Genomic DNA, 21,666 nt, shown 5'->3' on the forward strand with positions numbered 1-21,666 from the left:
AGTAAAAGTGATTTTATTTCTAAACATGTGTTGGAAGGGGGTGAAGGGGGTATGTAACTGGAGAGGATAGTCAACATTAACTGGGTAAAGAAACGGGGGCAGGTTCAGCTTCTCTGTACACAAACTTAAAAGTCACAGGTTACCCTGCTCACTCAGGAACCTAGCTTTCAAAGCCTCCCGGATGCACAGCGCGTCCTGCTGGTCTCTTCTAATCGCCCGGCTGTCTGGCTGTGCGTAATCAGAAGCCAGGCTATTTGCCTCAACCTCCCACCCTGCCATAAAGGTCTCCCCCTTGCTCTCACAGAGATTGTGGAGCACACAGCAAGCTGCTATAACAATGGGGATATTGGTTTCGCTGAGATCACAGCGAGTCAGTAAGCTTCTCCATCTCCCCTTGAGACGGCCAAAAGCACACTCCACCACCATTCTGCACTTGCTCAGCCGGTAGTTGAAGAGTTCTTTTTCAGTGTCCAGGGCGCCAGTATAGGGCTTCATGAGCCAGGGCATTAGCGGGTAGGCTGGGTCCCCGCGGATGACTATAGGCATCTCCACATCCCCAAGAGTTATTTTGTGGTCCGGGAAGTAAGTACCTTCCTGCAGCCGTCTAAACAGACCAGAGTTCCTGAAAACACGAGCGTCATGAATCTTGCCCGGCCATCCGACGTAGATGTTGGTAAAACGTCCCCTGTGGTCCACCAGTGCTTGCAGCACCATGGAAAAGTAGCCCTTTCTGTTAATGTACTGGCTGGCCTGGTGGTCCGGTGGCAGGATAGGGATGTGAGTTCCATCTATGGCCCCACCGCAGTTTGGGAATCCCATCGCTGCGAAGCCATCTATGATCACCTCCACGTTTCCCAGGGTCACTACCTTTGACAGCAGTACATCAACGATTGCCTTGGCTACTTGCATCACAACAACCCCCACGGTAGATTTGCCCACGCCAAAGTGGTTCGCGACTGACCGGTAGCTGTCTGGCGTTGCAAGCTTCCAGAGGGCTATGGCCACTCGCTTCTGGACAGTCAGGGCTCCTCGCATCCGGGTGTCATTGCGCTTCAGGGCAGGGGACAGCAACTCACAAAGTTCAAGGAAAGTTCCCTTACGCATGCGAAAGTTTCGCAGCCACTGGGATTCATCCCAGACCTGTAGCACTATGCAGTCCCACCAGTCCGTGCTTGTTTCCCGGGCCCAGAATCGCCGTTCCACAACATCCACATAACCCATTGCCACCGTGATGTCCTCGGCGCTGGGTCCCGTGCTTTCTGACAGGTCTGTGCTACTCTCAGACTTCAGGCCCTCACCGCGGTGCCGTAGCCTCCTTGCCTGACTTATCTGCATCTGCCTCTGGGAAAGGTGGATGATAAGCTGCGAGGCGTTGAGAATGGCCACAACTGCAGCGATGGTCGCAGCGGGCTCCATGCTCGCAGTGCTGTGGCGTCCGCGCTGTCACTGACTAGAAAAGTGCGCGAACTGATTTCCCGCCGGCGCTTTCAGGGAGGGAGGGCGGGAGTGATGGACGGATGACGACAGTTACCCAAAAGCACCCTCGACACATTTTTTTTACCCAGAAGGCATTGGTGGCTCCACCCAGAATTCCAATGGGCAGCGGGGACTGCGGGAACTGTGAGATAGCTGCCCACAGTGCACCGCTTCCAGTGTCGACGCTTTCCCCGTTAGTGTGGACTCACAACGTCGAATTACTGTCCTTAGTGTGGACACACACGTTCGACTTTGCAATATCGATTCCAAAAATTCGATTCAAGTAAAATCGAACTACTCTCGTAGTGTAGACATACCCTTCAGCACTGCAGCACAGACTGCTACTGCTTGAGCTACAGGACTAACAACATCACTAGCTGACAGCAAAAGGCTGCATTCGGGGGAAGGCAGGCTGCATTAGATGCTGAGACTTTCTTTTCTCCGAGGGTGCTCCACTGCTGCTTCGCCCCGAGACCCTACCCTCGCTCAGCCTCTTCCTGCCCCTGCTCTGCCCCCTCCCTGAGGCTTCTGCCCACTTATTGCTCTCCGCCCTCCCCCAAGCTCCTTTTCCAGCCTCCAATCAGCTGTTTGGTGGCACCTTCAATCAGTTATGGCTGGTGGGTGCAGAACACCCACTATTTTTTTTTTCCATGGGTTCTCCAACCCATGGAGTCAGCACCTATGGAAGGTTGTATCGGGGTAAGCTTGGCTTTTGATTCCCTGTCCCTGAAACTGGGGTGGGTCTTCTGCTGTGTGTGTTGAACCCAGAGTGGGGATTTGCTGCTGCCATGTGCTGGGTCCCAGAAGGTAGTTTTGAGGAGCCTGGCCCATCTTACTGCCCATCTGGGAGTTACGGGAGCTCCTTCCTCACATGGAGTGCCCAGGTGTGTGTGTGTGTGTGTGTAAATGGGTCATTGGGAGCCACATGGTAGGTCCCTGGGTTTGGAGAGCCAGGCTCTCTTCTGTCTCCTTGGCTACAGATATTTTCAGTAGTTTCCTGGCATTTTCTGTGTAGTACAGGGTAGATTAATTTAAATCACTGTTTTTAATCATGATTTAAATCACAAAGCAGGAAACATTGATTTAAATCATCAGTTTTAATCTTGTTTTATACTTTTTATTTATGTTCCTAAAGAGAGGTTGATTCTCAATGGTTGATATAATTTGGTACTACTTTCTGCTACCCAGGAGGCTATACTATATTAATACAAATTTATTTAAGTAATTATAAAGCTTAATATACATTTTTAAGATTCTTAATTTACATTTTTTATTATTTATTAAGTGATAAATTTTTTTACTCATGATTTGTGTCAAGCAACATGGATAAAAACTGGAATTTAATTAAAAATTGGTTTTATTAAATAAAACTACCTTTAGAAAATGCACATAAAACTGATTTATTAAACAAAGGAAATACTATCTGTAGTTAATGAATTGAACTGGTTTTCTGGTCACCATGTCCTTCAAGATTTTAGAGCCAGTAGTACCCTTTTTTTTGTTGCGCATCTCATTTTTATTTATAGATTTGAAAAGGAAAAACCAGCTTTTCTGCTTTTTTTTTCCCAACTGTTTTCTCAACTTTGAATGAATTGGTCATTGAGCTGAACTAGTTGAATAAAGTGAAATGAAGAAATATTTTCTCTGCAGATGCAGAAGAGGCTACGGCTGTCAAAAGCTGGTGTAACACTGTAGTGAACTCTGGTTCCAGGTGCTTAGCTAGTGACATTTCAGCAGTTCAGTGGTTTGACTTTCTTTAAAACTTTGGTAGCAAACATGTACTGCTTAAATATAATATTTGTATTTAATTGAATTTAAATAGATTTTAGTAAGTTTTGGCTTTAACATAAGTTGTCGTAATTTTAAATAGGTTTATTTTTAAAAAGAAATATGTATTTAAATCTTTTTTTTTTAATCCATCCTGATGCATTGTGTGGTAGTGGCACAGGTGCTATTGCTTTGGTAATGGTTTGAGCCACGGTGGTGTGAGCTCAGCTTTGGAATGTTGAAAGATTTAGGCTTGCTGCTGGATTTTTCTGGAGAACACAATTGAGAGAAGACAATGGTAATAATTAATACTCTCTTTCTCAGCCAAATCTGACTAGAATTTCATGGAACAAAGAAAAAGCACTTTTGTAAGCTGAGGGGATTTCAGATACCAAAGATCTGTTGCAGAAAAAGGAGATGTGAGATACGAATAATTTTTTATTTAAGCTTAATGGAAAGTATTTAGTAACTGTCTGCTTCATCTCTGTATATCAAAGAATCATAGGAATGGAAGGGACCTCGAGAGATCTAGTCCAGTCCGCGGCACTCATGGCAGGACTACGTAGCAGGTTTAAAACAAACAAAAGGAAATATTTTTTCACACAATGCACAGTCAATCTGTGGAACTCCTTGCGAAAGGATGTTGTGAAGGCAAAGACTATAACAGGGGTCAAAAAAGAACTAGATAAATTCATGGAGGATAGGTCCACCAATGGTGCTTAGCCAGGATGGGCAGGGATGATGTCCCTAGCCTCTCTTTGCCAGAAGCTGGGAATGGGTGACGGGATGGATTACCTGTTCTGTTCATTCCCTCTGGAGCACCTGGCATTGGCCACTGTTGGAAGATAAGATACTGGGCTAGATGGACCTTTGGTCTGACCCAGTATGGCTGTTCTTATGTTAGTATTAATATCTACATGTGAGTAAAATCCTGTAGCTGTAATATATATAAATAAATCCTGTAGCTGTAGTATATATAAATAGTATGAACTGCCATGCCTTTTACTTTCCATTCTTTCACTCTCAGCTTGGTCTCTAGTTGGGTGGTCTAAGAGGCAACGGCACCTTAGTGCTTATGTGCACTTTTATACAGTATCATTTTGTTCAAGAAGGATTAATCAAGTATGGAATGTCACTTCCATAAAATACAAACACTCCAGACAGATGGTTTCTGTTTGTGGATTGATAAAGAGAGAGGCGCCTCCCTGTAGCCCAGATTTCGGTGCCTGTCTGTGTAAAGGGCAGGCTTAGCACATACTCTGTTCATCGGCATCTTCTACTGGCTGGTTTAGGTGGGGAGCTGCCTAGCATGCTTGATTTTTGTGGATGGCATTCTAAGACTCCCGTCTATCTCAATTCATTTTAAGGGGAGCCTAGGTGCCTAACTCAGGCTCTGTGGATTGCAGTGTTGTTCCTGTGACTCTTCAAGGCACCTAAAAGTTAGGTGCCATGGCAGTGAGTGTTGCAACATCTAAGCCCCTTTGTGGATCTTGACCTTAATGCATGGTTCCCTGTGGTCTTCCTTCCCACTCAGTGTTCTGTAGAATCATGTTTATGCCCAGGAGCACTTCAGTGCATTTTACAGCTTTACTAAATGCAATGGACATGTTAATTCAGAGAACTGTTTTCATAGCTTCGTCCATTATTGCAGATCACATGCTAATCTCTAAACCTAGACCTTGTTTAGGGCATGTCTCTTTATATGAAATGAGAAAAAATGGTGTGTGTGTGTGTATCTATCTATATCATATTTAAAGTTAAGATTTTGTCACTGTTATTTTTAGTAAAAGTCATGGGCAAGTCAAGCGCAATAAACAAAAAGTCACGGGAAGCATGACTTGTATAGCATCTTGTACAGTGACCTGTCCCTGACTTTTAAAAATAACCATTACAAAATGGGGGGAGGGGGGAGAAGATGGTGGTCCAGCATCCACCATCTGGGGTGACTTGGAGCTCTGGGGGCTTGGGGCTGAAGCGAAAAATGTCATGGAGGTCTCTAGAGTTACGGATTCTGTGACTTCCATGATATAATCTTAGTATTAATTATACTGTATATGCTTTTGAAGAAAAGTTTGCCACTATGTCAGAAATATGTTCGTGCAGATATGGTGATTTGGCAAACTCAAAGGAAAAAGCTATGTTTTGGTAATTCTTGTATATATTTTTTTCATACAATGATGTATATACAGAAGCATTTTTAGGTTTATTAAACAGCTTGATCTATAGGTCTGTAAGGGTGTAATGATATCAAGTTAATTGCTAGAAGAACAGCTTTAATTACCTAACATGCAGTTATAAAAGCTGTAAAATAGTATTAGTGGTTTGTAGATAACTTGGAAAAAGTAAAACATAGTCAAACACTACATACGTTAGCAAATGAAAATATAAATTCACAGCTTGTTTTTTTTAATACTATGGATATACACTAAGAAAAATATTCCTTCCCCCATCATAGCAGAACTACAAAACAAATTAATAATACTACCAAAATTAGATTTTTTCTAAACAGTCGTCATTCCCTCACCTCCTGTGAATATTCATGCATACTTATAGTTTTGCTCTCAAAGATCAGATTATTTTTGGTGGAAGAGATCTGAAGTACCATATATCTTTAGGACCCAGTGGAAATCATAAAGGTAAGGATTTTTGTGCGCAGATTTTGAAGTGATGCTGTCATTTTATTTGGGTAGACTGACCTACACATTCTACATCTTATTTTGTAACATTTAGTAGCATTCCTTAAAATCATAACTATCCATTTTGTTGGTATGACGTATTAAATCAGTTATTCCCCCTGCGGTAATATTTAACAGGGTTATTCCTAGAGTTGGGCAGTGTATGTTCCTGGTGATGTCATTGATGATGCTTTAGTACACAAAGAGGTAATCAAGATCCCCATATTGAATTCTGCTCCCTTATACATAGAGAAAAATCAATAATTTTAACTAGATGAAAAGCTCAAAATGGTGAGAGACTAAAAGTGACTTCTTCAAGACTGCATTGAGTTGTTTTGCATAACAGTAACAAAATATTGGGAGGCAGCATTGTTAGCACTGAGACAGGACTTTAGGAAACTCTTGTACTATGGCTTACTCTATCACTGATTGCTGTGTGATCACGAGCATGTCACTGAACCTCTTCGTACAGTAATTTCACTATATGTAGTAAAGATATTATATATCTTTTAAAAATGCTTTGAGATCCTAAGATGCTATACAAGTCAAAAGAATTAAAGAAAGCTGTATTTAGATCACAATTTGTTAAACCATTTTTTAAGAATTATGTAACATAGGTGTCAATAAACAAATATAATTACATCTGATATTATAGAAGTCAGTTTGTAGTCAGGTACTAGCTGTTAGCTTAAATTTTAAAGAAAATGCTTTGTGTCTGGAAAGACATTGTTTTATGCCAGGGGACGGCAACCTTTCAGAAGTGGTGTGCCGAGTCTTCATTTATTCACTTTAATTTAAGGTTTTGCGTGCTGGTAATACATTTTAACGTTTTTTACAAGGTCTCTTTCTATAAGTCTATATATAATAAAACTAAACTACTGTTGTATGTAAAGTAAACAAGGTTTTCAAAATGTTTAAGAAGCTTCATTTAAAATTAAATTAAAATTCTGATCTTAAGCCGCCAGCCTGCTCAGCCCGCTGCCAGCCTGGGGTTCCGTTCACCTAGGCCGGCAGCAGGCTGAGCGGGGCCGGCGGCTGGGACCCCGGACCGGCGACGGGCTGAGCGGGGCTGGCACCCCAGACCAGCAGTGGGCCGAGCGGCTCAGCCCACTGCTGGTCTGGGGTTCCATCCGCTGGCTCCTGCCAGCCAGGGTCCCGGCTGCTGGCCCCGCTCAGCCCGCTGCCGGTCTGGGGTTCTGGCTGCTGGCCCCTTGCCAGCTGGGTTCCCAGCCGCCGGCCCCACTCAACCCGCTGCCAACCTGGTGCTCAGGGTGGGTGGTGGGGATGTGGGGGGTGCAAGAGTCAGGGCATGGGATGTTGTGGGACTGGGTATGTGGAGGGTGCAGGTATCAGGGATGGGGTCGTGGGGGGATTCAGGATGCTGGGGTGCAAAGAGGGTGCAGGGGTCAGGGCAGAGGGCTGGGGGGGTGGGCTGGGATCAGGGGGGGTGTTCCCAGCCTCCTTCCCTGAGCGGCTCAAGGCAGGGGGCTGGAGGGATACACCCCGCTCCTACCCCCTTCCCCGTGGCCCCACTCCTACCCTGTCTCCTTACTGGTCTGAGCAGCGAGGGCGCTGGGGCTGCTCTTCTCTCCTCCCTCACAAGGGCCATCGGCGGCAAGGAGGGATAGGAGGCGGGGCTCCACGCAGCATGCTGGGGGAAGAGGCGGGGGAGGGGGAAGTTTGGCTGCTGTAGCCTGCTGTACAGCAGCAGCCAGCAGGAGCAAGCTTGCTTCTGCCCCCTGCCCCCGCCAGAGAGAGCGGCGGAGAAGAGCGGGCTGGGTCGGGCAGGATTTTTAATGGCACGCTGCCATTAAAAATCGGCTCGCGTGCCGTCTTTGGCACATGTGCCATAGGTTGCCGACCCCTGTTTTAAACCATCAAAGTAACTCTAATTTTTTACTAGAAACTAATTCATAATTATGGAAACAAGTTAGATTATTATGGTAAGATTATATTTCTGCAGTGCATTTTTTTATTGAAGTTTAGTATTTTTTTTAGCAGGAGTAATTTTCAGGGATCCTTTCTGTGCATGGAATATAATTCTCTCCAGTTCTGAGAACTGTTTGTGACGGACATGTTTTTTTTAATGGACATCCTCCATAAAATGTACATCTTGGTAGATGTTTGCTTTTAAAATTTTAAAAATGTCAAAGGCACTAATAGAATGAACATAAAATTGTTATATTGGGGAGGTGAAAGAAAGGGGACAAACCTAGTCTGGGGTTTACATGTCAAATATCAGTAAAAATGTTGACTACCACATTATTCCTAGAGAGAATAGGGTTGGCATCTTTTAATTACTGGTAACCAAACCCCCTGATGCCTCACCTCCTGTCCTGCCTCCTCCTGTGAGGCCCAGTCCATTGGCCCGCCCCTTCTCCCAAAAGCCCCACCACCATTGCTCGCTCCTTTCTCCCTCCATCCCTCCTCCCATTACTCATTAGATCGTCTCAAAGAGCTAGCCTGCAGGCAGGAGGCAGCCCTGGCTGAGCAGGGGCTGGGGCAAGTTAATGACCCAGCACCTCCCTGTGCCCGATGGTAACCAGACTTTTGATTCAGGTGCCATTTGGGGTTGATCTTTCCAGTTGAAAATCGGGCACCTGGCAATCCCAAATGGCACCTGGACACAGAAGCCAAAAACGGGCTGCAACTCTAAATACAAAGTGGGTTAGGTAATATCGTTTATTGGACCAACTTCTGTTGGGGAGAGAAACAAGCTTTCATGCTACACAGAGCTCTTCTTCAGGTCATTGTGCAGCATGAAAGCTTGTCTCCCCAACAGAAGTTGGTCCAGTAAAGAGATTCTGTCAGCCACCATGTCTCTCTAATATCCTGGGACCAAAATGGCTACAACAACACTGCATAGGTTATTCCTAGCAAATTAAAAAAATTTAAGGAGTCTTCTACCTGCCTGAGGACTTGTGTACATTAGGGGGTTTTGCTCTAGACAAGCTGTATTGATGTACCTAACCCAGTACAAACTCTGTTTAGACACACTGGTCCAGTTTAAAGCGGGGCGTCCACCAGTGGAATTTACTCAGATTTCAACAAGAGTATGTAGATCCTCCTGCAAACCCCACTTTACACTTGTGCAGCACATATACACAGGTTTACCTACACTGATGAAAAAGTCCCTAGTCCAGACAACTTTTTAAAAGAGAAATTTAGATTTGTCTTAAGTTGTGAGTCATTTTGGAGGCTCCTCCTGTTTCCCAACTTCCCATAAAAGAAAAAACTATTACAAGCCCCTATTCATTATGGAGCCATGTTCTATACACGATTTATTTATTTGATTTTTAAGATTTCATTAAGTGAAAGATATTTTAGAATAAAGAAATCTGTTTTCAGCATACTTTAGTGTGAGAAAACTCACTTCTGTTCTAGTCTTCCCTTTCAGCCTTCTAATTTATCATAAAATTGACTCTTGGGTAAAATTTCTCAATATTGCTATAAGCCTCATGGTGAAATTTAGGAAAGTTTGAAAATCTGTTCAGCTGTTGTTGAATTATTAATGTTTTAAAATATTTTTTTATGCCTTAAGAAAATTGTTCAGAGGCTTTTTTGGCATTTGTCTAACACAAATAATTTTGTTTTAAAAGTTCAAACTTGCCATGCATGCAGTTCTTTGAGGAATTTGCCAAGTATGAACAAAAAAAAAATTGGTTAGAAAATGGTGGAGATCCTCTACTGCATATGTTCATTACAGTATCTTTCCTGAATGTCAGCAGAGTTGCGTTATCCAGATAAATGCATATGAGAGTGTGCATTACTACTGTGTATTTTGTTAATTTGTATTGCAGTAGCACTTTTGGACACCAATCAAGGAACAGGCCTCCATTATGTTGGGCTCTGTACATTTTATTAATTTAGATTTTAAATAATAAGATGTGTATCCAAGTCTCTAGGCACCCTAACAAATCACTAACTGTGAAATTCCAGAAGTCTTAAAGTAAAAATTTCTGCAGCAACTCAGTCAGCCAGTCACCTACAGAAACTCCCTTGCACCCCTTTATTGGTATGAGAAGCAAACCCTCAGCCTTTTCCAAAAACCCATCAAGCCTATGTATTTTGCTGCATGACCTGAAGATGAGCAAATTAAGGCTAAAGGTATGGCTACACTTGCAGCTGTACAGCGCTGTGAGTTAAACCTGTCTTCATACAGCTGAGCAGGGAAAGTGCTGCAGTCTGTCCACACTGACAGCGCACTGTCGTGGCTACATTTGCGGCACTTGCAACAGCATTGGGAGTGGTGCATTATGGGCAGCTATCCCACAGAACACCTCTTTCCATTCTGGTGCCTTGGGTTGTGGGAAGGGGGTGCGGGGCATTCTGAGTCCTGTTCCAATGTCCCATGATACATCGCTTCGCATCCCAGCAATCCCTGTGTTTCTGTCCACATTTGGCGCCATCTTTCAATGGTTTCTGTGCAGCGCGATCTGTGTTCTGTTTCAGTCTGCGGGAAATGGAGCTCGAACTGCTGAGGAGTATGCTGATGAGTCTTGCCAGCACGTCACATTTGGCAATCAAGCTATTCCTTAAGATCCAAAGTGACAGTGAGGAGTCCGACGATGATAGCGAGTCGCGTAACGCGTATGACACTAAATTGCTTGTGGCATTCATGGACATGCTCAGCACCGTGGAACGCCGCTTTGGGGCTCGGAAAACAAGTACTGAGTGGTGGGATCACATCGTCATGCAAGTCTGGGATGACGAGCAGTGGCTGCAGAACTTTCGGATGAGAAAAGCCACTTTAATGGGACTGTGTGAGGAGCTCACCTCCACCCTGCGGCGCAAGGACACAAGATTGAGAGCTGCCCTGCCGGTGGAGAAGCGGGTGGCTATTGCAATCTGGAAGATGGCAACTCCAGACAGTTACCGATCGGTCGCGAACCAGTTTGGAGTGGGAAAGTCGACCATTGGAATCGTGTTGATGCAAGTTTGCAGGGCCATTAATCGCATCCTGCTAAGAAGAACCGTGACTCCGGGTAACGTGCAGGACATTGTGGATGGCTTTGCACAAATGTTTCCCTAACTGTGGAGGGGCGATAGAGGGGACGCATATTCCTGTTCTGGCACCACCCCACCTAGCATCTGACTACATTAATTGGAAGGGGTATTTCTCTGACTCTCCAGGTGCTTGTGGATCACTGTGGGCATTTCATTGACATTAACGCAGGCTGGCCCAGAAAGGTGTATGATGCATGCATCTGTTGGAACACTGGCCTGTTCAGGAAGCTGCAGGCCAGGACTTTTTTCCCAGAGCGGAAGATCACAGCAGGGGAAGTCGAAATTCCATTGTGATCCTTGGAGACCCCGCTTATCCGTTAATGCCGTGGCTCATGAAACCCTACACAGGGAGCCTTGACAGCAGCAAGGAACGGTTCAACTATAGGCTAAGCCGGTGCCGAATGACTGTGGAGTGTGCTTTTGGCCGTTTAAAGGGCCGCTGGTGATCTCTGTATGGGAAGCTGGATTTGGCCGAAAACAGCATCCCCGCGGTTATATCCGCGTGCTGTACCCTCCATAATATTTGTGAAGGGAAGGGTGAAAGATTCAGTCAGGCATGGACCTCCGATGTTCAACACTTGGAGGCTGAATTTGCACAGCCAGAGAGCAGGGCTATTAGAGGGGCCCAGCACGGGGCTGCAAGGGTTAGGGATGCCTTGAGGGAGCAATTTGAGGCTGAAAACCAGCAGTAATGTCTGGTGCCCTGCACGGAAGTGAAGTGCAGTGGTTACAATGTTAGTAGGAATCTTGTGTTTGCTAAGCTGATTTGCAGTGCCTGTTTCTTTCCTGGGCTAAGGTATCTTTTAAGGTATCTTTTACTTTATGCAATAATAAAGAATGTTTTCAAAGCCAAAAAATCCATGTATTGAAAAGAAAATTCATTTATTGAAAGAAACACAACTGTTTGGGAATCAGAAAGGGCAAGGGGGTGGGGTGGGGAACGGTACAATCACAGATTTGCTTATGTCCTGTCTGGAGCGCTGTGCAATGAGTGCTGCACTTCAGGATGGCTATACTGCAACGTGATGGGGGTTGAGTGCAGAGGGTAAGGATTGTAGTTCTCAGGGCTGGTTGGTGAAGATACAGATGTTGGAGGCAGCTGGTGGCAGTAATAACTCGGATGTTGGGGAAAGTGGGTTGGAGGTGATATGGGGACACAAGGGAAAGAATCTTGGAACAAGGGCTGCCGGGGGGGGGGGGGGGGGGCGCGGTAGTGCTCCGCCTGCATGGCTGCGAGCACCTGGATAGAGTCCGCTTGGCGCTCCATGATGCTTATCAGCCGCTCCGTGCTTTGCTTCCAGTGCGCTGCGTTTTCCTTGCAGATCCTGCTTTCGCTCTCTCTCCACTCCTGCACTTTTTGATTCTCTGTAAGAGATTGATGCATCACTTCGTGCAGCATGTCTTCTTTGCTTTTTTTCACGGTCTCTTCCAGAGTTTTTGCAGTCTCTCAGCCGGTGATAACACGGACGGCTGAGATCTCAAGGTTGCATCTGTAAAGGCAGAATGCAACACTTAACAGAGGCAGCATTGTTTATACCAGACAGAGTAATGATTCCCCCGCACTTAAGGAGGGCACACACAATCTACACAATAGCATAATTTTCCCGTCCCAAAGAGAGCGCACATAACCCACGGGAGCCCCAAAATGGTGAGTAAGGGGGACTGATTGTTTCAGGGCTGTACTGTCCTCTGGGTTTCTGTGCCTTGGGGAGAGCCAACAGCTGCAGGGGGCACCTACCCTGAACACTGTCCCAACATTTTCCACAGTAGTTTATCCTGGAAGATATCTCACTGCTGAGGGTGACCTGAGAAGCAAGGGAGGGTCTTCTACTGCAATGTGGCTTCTGCCCTGGCCCATATGCAGTTTACCCATGTTCAGCAATGGTTCCCCCGCCCCTTGCAGCACAGTGGCACTGACACGTTAGCCTGACTGGGACAAGGACCACGGTGGCTCTCCCAATAAACCTGCACAAGCGCATTGCCCACGTTCAGGATGAGATTTTAGAAGAGATTACTGAGGCCGATTACCGCAATGTGATAGACCACATCAATGCGCTATTCCGCATCTAGGCAAGCATGCAGCCCTAACCCTCCTCTCCCGAAAAATTTCCTTCCTGAAAATAAAAGCCGCTTACCGGGAACCTGCTCTTCTGTTTGTCCTCCACCAAGTACTGGCCGCTGCAACTGGCTACCTTCCTCCTGGCTTGAGAAGAGCTCCTGGCTGCATGCCTCCAGAGATTCCGGGTGTCTCCCCCCGCCCCAGCACCCTCATTCCTGCTTTCCTCCTCCTCCTCCTCCCCCCGCTCTGAAGTGTCCATGGTGATGCTTGGAGTAGAGGTGGGGTCACACCCAAGTATCGCGACCAGCTCTTTGTAGAAACAGCAAGTTGTGGGGGCAGCAGCGGTTTGCCTCGTGGGCTTTGTGGTAGGCATTCCGCGGCTCCTTCACTTTAATCCTGCACTGCAGAGCATCCCAGTCATGGCCCCTTTCCATCATGGCCCTTGATATCTGCCTGAAGGTATCGTAATTCCTGTGGCTGGAGCGCAGCTGGGACTGGACAGCTTCCTCCCTCCAAACACTACTGAGGTCCAGCAATTTGCCATTGCTCCATGCTGGGGCTCGTTTGGCGCATGGAAACATGGTCACCTGGAAAGATTTACTGATAGCACTCCACACCTAGCTGAGCAAACAGGAAGGGGATTTTTAAAATTCCTGAGGAATATAAAAGGCGGGTCTGACAGTTAGTCACCTGAGGCCAGGGCAGTAGAGTTCGAACTGATGAGCAGAGTGATGAGCAGAGTGGCTAGAACAGGCATTGTGGGATACTGCCAAATACTTCTGGAGGCCAGTCAGAGCGCATTGGGCGGCAACACTGGCGCCGCAGCGCAGTACTCTTTATTCCTCTCGGGGAGGTGGAGTACAAGCAGCGCTGTAGCCGCAGAGATACAGCACTGTACGTGCCTTGCCAGTGTGGACGGGGAGTGAGTTACAGCGCTGTGGGTGGCTCTATTGTGCTGTAACTCTCAAGTATAGCCAAGGCCTAAGAGGGAGCAAGCTCTAGAGTCCACACAGCAAATGCCCTACTAGTCCTCCCACATCTTTATATTGAAAGGGATCCAGCTCAGGCATTCCTGCTAACTGCTTTTATGGCAGAATGGCAGAGGAGAGATGATCCCTGAGGTAGGCAACTCTCAGGTTACTTAGGGTTTAATAGGTCATAATTAACACCTTAAATTCCCTTTAGAAACCGTACACAGACCCTGCAGCACTTGTCATATGTTCCCAGCAAGATGCTTGGCTCAATAAATGAGCCACTCCTTTCTGAACCAGCCTCAGCGTCCAGATGGTTTTAAGGTGTAGCCCCATACATTGCAATAGTGTAACCTTGTGTAACAAACACATGGATAACTGGCAGCATCTGCATCCAAAAGGAAAGTTTGCAACTTTCTAGCAAGATGCAGATGATAAAAAGCCAACTGGGTTACTGCTGTAATATGATTTGTCCAGCAGAAGCTGGGTTTCTAAAAACTACAGTAATACAACATTGTAGTTTAGCTAGTTTTATCATTATTCTATAAATTGTGATGTATCCTTATTGTGCACATACATATATTAGAGATTTTTCTCCTCTTACCCCCCTGCATATGGGTGTGTTTACACACACATGCTTTGAAGACCCAGTTCTGCTCCCATTGTAATCAGTGGCATTACTTTAATTAGACTAGGAGCAAAAATGAGTAGACATAGGGCTCGTCTACATTACAAAATTATGTCAACCTAAGTTACGACTAGGAACATGATTTCAATGTTCCATAATGCAGTGTTCTCCATCCCATAATTTCATCTGCATCCCATAATGCTTCATGCCTCTTTTCAAAAGCCCTGCAAACTCATGTGTCCCTCCTCATTGTCTGCCATCTATGGCAGAAGCATGAATCCTGCACAGCTCTGCATTATTCTGATGAGCTTTGCGAGCATAGGGCGCCTAATCCTGCAGTATTTGCAGGACTACCAGAGGAGCTGTGGGGAACAGAACAATTCCTTCGAGGCTAGATTGCTGTGGGACATAGAAACAATTCAAAGTTGTTGGCGGCATTCATGGAATAGGTGCAGATGATGGAGCCGCCGGTTCTGGGCCTGAGAAACAAGAACTGACTTGTGGGATTGCATTGTCATGCAAGTTTAGGATGACTACCAGTGGCTGCAGAACTTTTGGATGCACAAGACCACATTCCTGGATCTGTGTGCAGAGATCCCCCCAGTCCTTTAGCGCAGGGACTCCGATTGCCACTCGCTTCTCCACTGTCAGTGCAGTGTCATTTTGGTCTGTGGAAACTTACAATGCCTGATTGCTACCGATCAGTCGGGAGTCAGTTTGAAATTTGGAAATCCACTGGTGGAAGCTGTTGTGATGCAAGTGTGCAGGACGACTAATTGCGTCTGCTACGAAGGACTTTGACTTTGGGCAATGTGCAAGACAAAGTGGATGGTTTTGCAGCAATGGGGCAATAGATTGCGTGCACACACACACCTATTTTGGCACAGACCACATTGCCAAAGAGTTAAAGAAAGGGTTACTTTTCTATGGTAATGCAAGTGCTTGTGGATCACTGGGGACACTTTTCTGACATCAATGTGCGCTGGTGAGGAAAGGTGCATGGGGTGTGTGTGCGCATCTTTAAGAACACAGGATTCTTCAGAAAGTTGCAAGCAGAGACTTTCTTTCCAGACCGGCAGATTACCATTGGGGATGTTGAAATGCCAATAGTGATCCTGGGAGACCCAGCCTACACCTTACTCCCCTGGCTCATGAAACTGTACACCAATCACCTCGACAGCATGAAGGAGTGCTTCAACTGCAAGCTGAGGAGATGCAGAAGGTGGTTTTGGTCATTTGAAGAGACGCTGGCATTGTTTACTAATGAGATTGGACCTCTGTGAAAAAAATCCCAATGTTTATATCTGCCTGCTGTGTCCTGCATAAGGAAGGAAAGGGGGAAAAGTTTCCACCTGGGTGGAGGTGGAGTGGCTGTCTGCTGAATTTGAGCAGCCAGATACCAGGGCCATAAGAAGAGCTCAGCAGAGCTATATGGCTCAGGGAGGCTGAGACAGACCATTTCAATAGTAAACCACAGTAATGTGTGTTGCTGTAGTGTGCTCTGCCTGGACCTGCTCTTCTGCATCCCGGTATGAACCTTGTAATGGGTGCAGTGAGTGTGCAGCAATATAACATTGCAAAGACACACATTACTATTTGTGAATGATGTTAGCCCCGCTAGCATATGTTGTGAACTAATAAAGATTAATTAAGTTTTTATAAATAGACTTTTATTCCATACCCATGGAAACAGACACATTTATAACAAAATAAGGCTTAATAAATAAAATAAGTATTTTGAAGGGGAAATAAGTAATTTCCATTTCAGAAACCCCTACACCAACCGCGTTTCACAGGTTAGTGTATGTGCAGCTGTGATTCCCTGTGCGCTTCCCTTGCGTGAAGTTGGTACTGGTAGTGCTGCGGCCCCAGATGCCACGTGGAATGGGTGGGGTGGGGGTGGGGGGCAGGTAGGGAGAAACGCTGATGCGTTTCCAGTATGGAGCCAGAATGCAGTTCTCTATGGGCTGAAGAGGGAGGTGAGCATGGGACCTATGAACCGGAAGGTCACGAGTCTGCACTCTGTCTTTCTTACTAATATCTACTGCTTCATGTCTCTCTCCTTTTCCTGTGCCTTTCTCCTCTTTGCTCTGTCCTTGGCCATACTGTCCACGAAGGTGATTCTCCAAGCCCTGTGCTTGGTATTTGAAGCAGCAGAAGCTTGCAGGGTCTGTTGGAACATGTCATCCAGGTCCGTTGGGGGTGAGGGGGAAGGGGGCAATTGCCCAGGTGCATGGGGGCCGCCATCACTGCCAGCAGCGCAGCAGAGCTAAGACAGGCAGGCTTCCTGCTTGCCCTCACTCCATGCTGCTCTCAGAAGCGTCAGGAATGGCCCTATGGCCCCTGGAGAGGGGTGGGGGGAAACAGACAGGGGGTCTACATGCGCTGCTCCCAGCGCCAACTTTGCAGCTCCCGTTGGCAAGGAACTGTGGCCAATGGGAGCTGCAGGGGCAATGCCTGCGGGCAGCGGCGTGCAGAGTTCCCTGCCTAGGAGCCACTGCCAGAGGATGTGCCAGTTGCTTTTGGGAGCAATTTGAGGTTGGCGACAACTCCCTGACCCTTTCCTGCAACCCAACCCCCTGTCCCAGCCTAGAGCCCGCACCCAACTCCTTCCCCAAGCCTGCCCCCTACTGTAGTAGAAGAAATAAGTCAGCCCTCCCCAGAAATCTTTGGCAGAGGATTGCAGACTGCCTCCAGGAAAGTTTCCTTGAGATATCTACGGAGGATTCATAGGACAGCCGTGTGCACATAAACTGTTCTGTGGGGCTCCCTCTTTCTAACTCTACAGGGGACTGAAAAGCAGATAACCAGTAGAGGTAGAGTTACTATTTCACTATCTCTTGTTCCATAAGTAAAGAAGAGTAAATAAACAGATGTGTCCTGCTACTTTGGGGGTTCTATCCTTGCAATTTCAAAGCAAGATGCACACTTACCAGAAGTTCCTTTGCTTGTATTAGGCTCGCCCGTGCTGGACTGTAGGGACTAGCTGGATTGCCCAGGAATCCAAAACAGGTTCTGCCTCACTGTGCTATTGGATTTCCCCAGTCGCCTGTCCCCCATATTCTTCTCACTCATTGTGGTTCTCCTCCTTGCGGTTCACAGCAGGGGCCTGTGACCAAAGTTTCCTCTAAGCTGCGCGGCTGCGCAGCAGCATATCAAGGGCCGTGTAGGCGGGGAGAGGCGCTTCTCTCCCGGCCCAGCCCAGCTGGAGCTGCTGTGGCTGGGGAGAAGCGAGACTCCCCCGGCCCTGAGCTGCTGCGGCGAGAGAGGGCTAGAAGGGAGTCCTTTCCCTGCTGCAGCCCCAGGGCAGCCTGCACCCCAAACCCCTCGCCTCTGGCCCCACCCTAGAGCCCTCACCCCCTGCATCTCCACCCTTTTCCCCAGCCTTGAACCCCCTCCCACACACTGAAACCCTCAGCCCCACTCCTGCCACACGTCACCTTCATATTGGTGCACATAACAAAATTCATTCCACACATGGACTTAAAAAATTAGAGGGAACACTGCCTGTGACTTGGGCTCCTCCAGAGTATCCATGGCGCTCTTGAAGGAGGTGGTGGGATCTCGTCTGAGGATTGCATGCAACTTGTTATAAAACTGACAGGTTTGCAGCTCCTCACCAGAGCAATTGTTAGCCTCCCTTGGCGTCTGGTACACCTGCTGCAGCTCCTTGGCTTTCATGCTGCACTGCTACTGTCCCTCTTCTAGCCCTTCTCCTCCATCCCCTGAGTGATCTGCTCATAAGTGTCTATGGGTGGATCAGAGCTGTTCCTGCACAGCCTCTTCACCCCACAGACCCAGGAGATACAACGCCTTCTATGTACTCCAGGCAGGAGTGCATTTCCAGTATGGAGCCAGCATGGTCAGCTGCGTAGTTGCTAGGTGAGCTCTCCAAGAGAAACCGGAAATGCAGTCGCAACATTTTGCGGGGCTTTAAAGGGGAGGGCGGCTTCCTGTGTACCTTGCTCTGGGCAGTGGAGTTCAAAACAGTGACCCAGAGCAGTGAAGGTGGGGCATTGTGGGACACCCCTTGGAGGCCACTAATATCAATATAAGTAATGCAGCATCTACACTGACACTGCTTTGACCTAACTATGTTGACCTAAACTCGACACCTCTCATGGAAGTGAAATGATGAAGTCTGTGTAGGGGGGCAGTTACGTCGGCGGGAGCGAAATTTTAGTGTAGACACTTCCCTAGTCAGGTCGACAAAGGCAGCTTGAGTTGACCTAACTCTGTAGTGTAGACCAGGCCTTAGTTAACTGCCTTACTAAAGGTGTGATCCAGTTGATGGTCTTAGTTCAGTGGACAAGTATTCACACTACAAAACTGTCAGTGTTAGTGGCACTAATGACTTGTCTTATGTACAGTCTCTGCAGATGCAAAGAGTTGATCGAGCATAAAGACTGAACTAACATCTCCTATTTTTAAAGCTGATGCTGACAGAACAGGGTTGAGTTACATTGGTAGAGTATAGTATATAAGGTTGAAGTGCTGATCTCTCTGCTTTACTTTTTTTGTGTGGATAAATAGAATTTTAGTTTTTATGGTTGCACCCATCTTTTATGAACAGTAGATTAACTTAAAAATCCCCCAAACCCTAAAACATTTTGTACGTGGTTGCAGGAGGAAAATGTTATGATGGCTGTGAGAACCATAAATGCAGTCGTCATGTTTCATTAATGTAGCTGTAGTAGTTGTATTTAATTTAGCTAAGCTGATCTAACCACTGGTGTACACAGCACTAGGTTCACAGAAGAATAGAGATGATGTTTCATCAAATTAGGGTTGCCACTTGCCACCTCTGAGGTATAAACCCCCCATGACATCTAAGATGATCTTGAGCCCATAAAACTGAACAGCTGGCAGTCTGAACTGAACCCTCTTACAGATTTTCTGGGGAGGCTACTTCAAAGAAGGGACGATCCTGGGAAAACCTGGACAAGTGGCAATTTTACATCTAATATAGATGTTGGAGTAAAATGAATGAACTGCCAGAAAGATCCCTACTTGAAATGGAGAGCTACGATTTTCTTAAAAATCATGAATTTTTTAAAATATTTTTTTTTTCCTTTCTGATTTTTAAGCCTTTTAATGAATACATTTTCAGCCGTGTTCTGCAGCCATGATAATTCATTTAAAAAAAAAAAGTTTAAAAGTTGGGTTTCTCATGTGGCTTCCTGAATCCAGAAGTTGGGGCTTGAAGAAAAACACCAAATATTATAGAACTCACGGTAAAATTGCATGATCTAGCAACACTAGAAAGAGACGACAGTGCTCCAGTCCTCTTCTTCCTACTAAGAGCTTTTTGACCTCATCTGTATACCTTTTTTGTATGTGTTGGGATTAGGGCTTTGTGTGCCATTAACAGTGGTTCAGTAAGTTGAATGAGAAGTAGTGTGCACTCTGTTGTGCTCAGTATCAGCTTGATCCTTCCTAGTATAAAAGTCTGGGGAATGCTGGTTCACTACTCTTACGTTGGACAGGCAGGTGAGTGAATTTTTCAAGTCCTGAAATTTTATAATATTTTTGTGCCTGTCTGGTGGCTTGTATGAAAGCAGGGTCTGAACAAGGACTGATAAATAACTTACTTATGTAATGAGAAAAGTGGATTTTCATATTCCATCTCTCTTGTTTTTCCATCTTACTGCTGTGTTCAAATGGAGTTAGTAAATAAAAAGTTCTGCTGCTGCTTGTAAGAAGTTGTAGTATTTACTGTTGGAGTTGAGATCAGTGGGGACGCTCGGCCTGCATCCCCTTTGGTATAAAAGAGAGGGTACTACTGGCAGTGTGTCCTACATGAGGGCCAGCTTCCTTTGGAATTCCTTCTCCCACCCTGTTCTGAAATAGCCCAATTTTTTTGCCCTTGTGAGGAGTGCACAAAACTCATGTTGGTGATGTGAGGGGCTCAGGTGGTTGGAGATGGGGGGGGGGGGGGGATTTCTGTGTAGCGTGATAACATGGTGAAGATAGTTGGGTTTAAAAGTAGGTTAATGTGATGACTGGATGATAATTGGAAGTGTAAGGCAGAAGGAAAAATATGATATTAGGTGATTTGTTCACTAACTTCTATGTACTGTTTTGCCAGCTCATGATATTTGGTGTTTGTTTTTGTTAAACCCCAGCTCCTGGAGTCATCTGATTACATGAGAATTTCAGCTTACTTTCATTTTCTTTATTAAAAATTTACATACATACAGAGAGAGAGAGAGAGTGTGTGTGTGTGTTTCTGGCCTTCATGGCTGTTTGAGTAAAGTTTGAAACTGTAAACCATGGAGGCTCAAAAACCAGAAGACACATAAAAGAACCCAGAAAATATTTTTATGTCATGAGTTCTAAGGCAATCTTGTGATTTTTTTGGGGTATATGACTTTGAATTATTTAGACACTTGGACATTTTGGCAATACTGCCTATGGTATTGTTTTTAATTGTATGCCAACAATGCCAAACCTCAAGATAGGTAATCTTTGGTGTGGAATGTTTTTAGACTGAAATTGAAATACACCTCTACCTCGATATAATGTGACCTGATATAACATGAATTCGGATATAACGTGGTACAGCAGCGCTCCGGGGGCCAGGGCTGCGCGCTCCGGCGGATCAAAGCAAGTTCAATATAACGCAGTTTCACCTATAACAGTAAGATTTTTTTTTTTTTTTTTTTGCCTCCTGAGGACAGCATTATATCGGGGTAGAGGTGTAATTAAAATCTCACTCTTCTGTATTGGTATAAAGTTGTTGTTTGTCTGGTCCAAATATACACTCTTATCTACATAATGTATATTTACTTCAAAGGATACTGCAACCAACTTGAACTCCTTTGTGCATAATTGTCAGCTGCAGAAAATGTTTTTAGCTGACAATTCTAATCTCTAAAGGAAAAAGTAGACAAGGTAGATTGATCTTTAGAGGCAATTGTACCATGCTCATCCCTGCTGTAGATAAAATTGCCCTTTTTATAGGAGCAGCAAATAATTTAAAATATGCACAAATTCAGTTGAAAAAGAAATGTCTTTCACCTGAGGAACAATTTTTGGTTCAAAAGCTTGCTTATTACAAATTGTTTTAGTTCAGTTTAAAAA

The 21,666-nt window shown here is 45.7% G+C and overlaps 1 protein-coding gene across 11 annotated transcripts in view; it reads left to right on the forward strand.

Annotated features, from left to right (window-relative positions):
* The window catches only part of ERBIN (erbb2 interacting protein), a 229,461-nt gene that overhangs the window by 67,101 nt on the left and 140,694 nt on the right, over positions 1-21,666 (forward strand). The window lies entirely within an intron of this gene.

Source organism: Chrysemys picta, chromosome 6 (assembly GCF_011386835.1).
Source record: "Chrysemys picta bellii isolate R12L10 chromosome 6, ASM1138683v2, whole genome shotgun sequence".
NCBI lineage: Eukaryota > Metazoa > Chordata > Testudines > Emydidae > Chrysemys > Chrysemys picta.